Genomic DNA, 5,890 nt, shown 5'->3' with positions numbered 1-5,890 from the left:
TGAATAATTCTCATTTTCTTGTGTTTTATACTTACGTGACTGTGGTAATACAGAAATTTGGTTCTAGAACATTATTGTGCCTACTTCTTTAAATAAAAATCTGCACAAAATAGTCGAAACCATAATACTATTTTAAATAATTATATGAAATTCATGTAGACATTATCCGGAAAGACTTACTTGATGATGGTGCTCTTGTCACCTACGGTAGGCCTATATTATTTTTTGAGGAAAAACAAAATCTTAAAATCTCCAATAAATCGCTCCTCCTTCGGTGGCTCAGCGGTAAGCCAGAGGACTTATAACGCTAAAAATCGGGTTTCAATGCCCACAGTGGTCAGACACAGATAGCCCATTGCGAAGCTTTGCCTTTAGAACAAACAAACAACAAATCTGAAGATTTCATTACAACTTACTACAAAGGTATATCTAGAATAGAAATTACGCCTATTAATTGTAAGCTTTAATGGAAATATGGCTCAAAGTTAAAAATAAGGTGAATAGACATTGTGAAAGTCTGAGGTATTTACTTTCTGTCGTTGAATAATTGTAAAAATAGTACTATGTGTGAAAATATTGGCCAAGGAAACATAGGTTGGTAAATGTATAAGCAAACAAAAATCATAAAAATCCATCTCTTACGCTAACGTCGAAACAGTTAAAAGTGTTGGCTTATTAGGAGGTAGAAAACACGTTCTATAAGCTATATATAGACTGTACAGTACGTTAAATTTAAATGATTTGGGTGCCTTACCATGTCGCCACGTCCTGGCATGCTCTATATGATGACCGTAGTTCTTCCCAATAATCCTACAGCGTAGTTTCCATTACAAAAGACTCCGTTATAAGGCTGTCATATCCATAGTACATTGCTTCTTCATGCTGGTATTTCATAATTTATCTAGTTTACGAGGATGATGGTTTCCCAGCGCCCGTTTCAACAACTAGATCATAGGAATTCATAGCCACTACTTCCGACGATTTGACCTTTGTGTCTGCGTATGAAGTAGCATGAATACCTGTTTTGCTCTTCAGCTTCTTGAGGTATACGATGGTTTAATAAAAATGTCGTGGAAGCAACTTGTGTATATGTGACTTGTTTTACTTTTCCAGACGGAGATCCTTCTTGATTATGTGCATTGCTTTTGCCTCTAACTTTTGTGTTCGTGGATTCTCACCTGTTATAAGACGCCGCACTTTGCTTACCATCACTGAAGTAAGCAAAGTCCAGGCCTCTTTCTGGGTGGTCCTAGTACCTCAAGTTGATCCTTATTTCTTTGTTTTCTAATGCTATTAAAGTACAAGGGATACACATTCTTGGAAATTCTAAATCCACAACACGGACACATCTTCTTGATCTAAGCGTATGAATATTTTGCGTCAGAAAGGGCTGTTAGATACCCTTCCAAAAAAGTAATTAGTATTTGGTGGTATTACACAACCTACAAAACATCACATAATGCCAAAATGTAGCTCTAATACATGCCGTTTCACTGTAACTTTATATCGGTAGTGTTTATCACGTGACTTGCTAATTTGCACATTTAAAATAGTTTTAATATAACTTATTCAACTCCTGTTAAGAAGAAAAAAATAGTTTAATTACTAAAAATTCTCTCTTGTTTTTCTGTCTACTTAAAAAAACAAAATCGACTTTTTCATTTCTTGTCTTTGTTTTGTTTATAGGGGTTTAAAACATTTTTATAATATCTAAAAACATAAATATTTAAATTTCCAACACTCGCTTAAATAACAACAGCTTTTCGCGAGCTTAAGGACGTCGTATTTACTTAAAGGATAGTTTTTTTGTTTGTTTTAAAATTAAATTGAGAGATGTAGGATCATTTTTGTATTACCAATGAATACCGTAAAATTTTAACCATTTATTTCTAACATCAAGGAAAATAAACAGTTAATTTCACAATTGCAAACTCCTGTTCACACCATCTCGACAGTCGTAATGTAAACAACATCGTTGTATTATAAAATTTTAAGATTATTTGGCTGTCATAATGATTTGAAAAATCATGTTTGGTATATGGTAGCAAAAATCAGGGCTGCATATGTATATTTATTTTGGATAAAGATTCGTCTCACTTTGTTTGCACCATTTGGTTTGTTTGCCATGCATACTTCAAAGACTGAATTAATAAGCCAGTATTAGATTGTTTCACTATATAGATGTCACTTACACAGATCCTTGGTAAAAAAATCTAATAAAACTGTTCGATATAAATATGAAAGAACTATGGTGGCTATAAAGATAATATGTGAGTTTCTTGTTACTTTAAAGTCTCGTGTTTAGTTTTCACTGATGAAACAAGCAGACTTCAGTTGAAAGCAAACAGATATGTATCGACCATCACATGAATCTTCGAGTTGTCTACTGTTACTGAGTGTCACTTAGTTGAACAAAAACATAGAAACTTTGTAAGTTTCAGGATAAGACCCTGTTGAGTGAAGGTAGAATGTTTTAAAATACTTTATACTTCTCTAAACACAAAGCAAAGGGGTTTCAATATACCTGAGAACTCTCTTTAAACTAAGAGAGAGAAAGAGAGAGCTTCAAAATACATCAGAATGGATCCAGTTCCAAGCAAGAATAAATATATTTCAAAATATTTTAAAATCCTCACTAAACAAAGAAAAAGGGAATCAAAACTGCTACTGTTTATAAGGTTTTAAGGTGCGTTAAACTACTTTAAGGTTTTTGTTTCTTCGTATTGTTTTATAGAATTATTTAAATCCATTTAAAAAGGTTTTACATGTGTATTCTTCCTAAACAATTCTTCCGATTTGTTTAAGTACATACCATGTGTACTTTTCTTATACGTATTTCTAACGTTGGACAATTGAGTATAGACACAAGTGACATCTTCTTTACAGCAAAAGCAACTCGCTTACAGGAATAATGAAATATGTGTTTGTTTGTTGACTTTCACATATTGTTACACGAGAGCTATTTGCTCTAGCCGTCCATAATTTTGAAGTGACAAACTAAAGGGAAGGCAGCTAGTCAACATCAACCTCCTGACAACTCTTGAACTAATCTCGTTAAACCAAACTTATGTGAAATCTATGTCATGGCAGGTAGCATATACGGTTATTTAAGTCTGATAGTTAATTAGTTACTAGCTAGTAGTAATAAGAAAATAATAACTTATTAGCAATTACAGTTACAAACCATGACCGATCATCACAACCTTACTGTTCCTAAATAAACTTTATAATGCTTTTCTTACCAAAATGCTGTAATTAGTTGTCTTTGCGCACTTGTCCAACGTTATTAAAGAATTCTTAATTGGATAGTTAATGCGAATCGCACTTAGAATATTTTAATTTGCACACATCTATTTACCCATTTAATAAGCACGCATATTTAACTGCTGTAGAATATTTATAAAACTTCATTTGATGACACTAGAGACCCAGAGCTTTCAAAGAGCGATCTCTTGTTTGTCAAGAACTAGAAAATAGCACCAAATGAAAGTGCTTGAATTTTTTTTTCCGGACACACTGTTGCTCACAATGGCTGTCACTCCTGTCTTTGTTTTATCTAATATTTATAAGAGATCCGTAGAGTTAACTACGCAGTTAACTATATTAAGGTTATACCGATACGGAGTAATGAATTAATTAATTTGTACTAATGTTATAAATTATTTTTCTCTATACCCAAATATATATATAGAGGGAGCGAAAATGTTTCTTGTTATATATATGTATATATAAGTGGAATATAAAAGAGTATCGGATAACTCGAACTTAAGGATTACTGGTTAGGAGATTGATACTGTAAACGCATTTTTGTCTTTAGTTCTCTACATAATAGTCTACCTCACATTGACCTAATAAATTCAGGATCTACACTATATGGATAAAACCACTTCATTAAACGTAGCCAAAAAAATGCACTTATTTCGCTGGAAGTAAAACTTTAGAGTTGTTAAAATTTAAAGGTTATAACTATTATATAATTTGAAAAGAGAGAGACAATGCGCAGCAACAAGTACATTAGAATGGGCACCAAGTTTAGTGCGAACTTACTACATATTTATCTACATTTTATGAATCCAATTTTATATTCAATACAAAGTTATATTACGATATGATAACGGTTTTATCACTAAAACAGTCGTACCGCTTCCTCAAGACGTTCAAAATATTTTACAATTTGAAATTATTATTTTTTATATAGGTAGTTAATTTAAGTCTTTTTATATATATATATATATACACTACAGTATCTGGCAAAGGGACCATAATTTTTGAATTATATGTTTAACGTATTCATAGTCAAACATACTTCAGACAATCGTGAGATTTCAATTGTGAAATCATTTACAATAAATGTTATTAAAATCAAATGACTGCATACGAAAGTAAGTGAAATCCATTATTTATATTTTGGGGGCCAGAACTGTACTTATTTCAGAAATTCACATCAATCTTTCTTATAGTTCTATACTGAAAGACGAACAAATCTCCACTTTTAGACCTTGTCTATTTCCTGATAGTTAAATGCCTCTGTATTTTTTTATGGTTGTGAATTACGTATTTAAACCATCTTGAAAGTATATAACTATTATTTGTTTCTTACAAATAGTTGACATATTTCGTTATCTTATGATATTTAGTTATTCAGATTTATTTTGTGAGTGAAAAAATAGTTCCTGCAGTTTAGTACAGCGAGATGAAAATATCCACTACACCGCATACGACAAAGAGTGAACTGTGTCATTCATTTTTGCTTACTCTCAACACGAATTCAAACAAGACATCATGCATACAACTCCTCACATACGATATGTGATGAAAATATTTTCTACGTACAAAAACAGTCACGTTATAATAAATGGATCAGCCGGATAAAAATGTCAAAAAAGAAGCAAGTTATGTAAAGGAGCAAACCTTGTAAAAATGTAATGAAAAAAAAACAAGAGAAAATTAGCGAAAACTTGACCCCTTTTTATGTTCATATTTCTGCTTGTTCCAGTTGCAATACGAAAAGAGCCTAAGTTTCCCCAGTTTTTTCTTGTTAAACTTAACCACAACGTACTTGCCTTTTTATAAAAATTGTCTCTATTTTTATTCGCACCGTATTTTCATATGACTCACCCCCTTTATTCCAATTTGGCTGTTTTTGTAGATGTAACCAGACGTCGGTATTTTTTTTTGTTATTATTATTATTATTATTTATTATTATTTTATTAATTAAAACCAAGATTCCATAACGTATGAAATTCGAACCCCAGCTGTCTGAGGAATTATTAACACACATACAGCGTCTCAGACCACTATGCCATTTCAGAATTTCAGTCTCTCCCGAGGTTCTTATGTGATCAGTTTTAACATAATAATTATGGAGAGCAATTCACAATTATAATTATTAAACATAATCATAAAAAAACGTTAATATATATTTACTACAGTTGTTAAATCCAGTGGAAATTTGTTTCGTGCCTCTTTTGTTCACTCTATGTCGTGTCTCTTCGACAATAAGAAGAAGAACAATAATTTTCCACTTTTTAACTGCTTATTCGCTTAATCTAAAACATGTATAAAGTTGATGTTATAACGTGTTGTAAAAGTGTTTAGATCTGTTCAGAAACATAAGAATAATGGTATTCCAGCACTCGAAACAACAGTAGCAATAGCCCAGATTTGGCAAAAAGCTCGTTCCTGTGATTAGAGTCACAGCAGTGTTATCCTTATAATTTAGTTAGTCTCTACCGTGCTTCTAGATATGTATATCTTTTATTCTGTTTTTTGAAATAACACAAGATAAATATCAACAACTGTGGCTAGATATACGTAAACACAAGTCACGATGCCAGACTTGCAATATTTCGTTTCTCTTGTTTTATACGACTTGACTCGCAATCTGTG

Source organism: Limulus polyphemus, unplaced genomic scaffold (assembly GCF_000517525.1).
Source record: "Limulus polyphemus unplaced genomic scaffold, Limulus_polyphemus-2.1.2 Scaffold168, whole genome shotgun sequence".
Taxonomy (NCBI): Eukaryota; Metazoa; Arthropoda; class Merostomata; order Xiphosura; family Limulidae; genus Limulus; species Limulus polyphemus.
The sequence above is the reverse complement of the archived record's forward strand: the minus strand, read 5'-3'. Positions refer to the sequence as shown.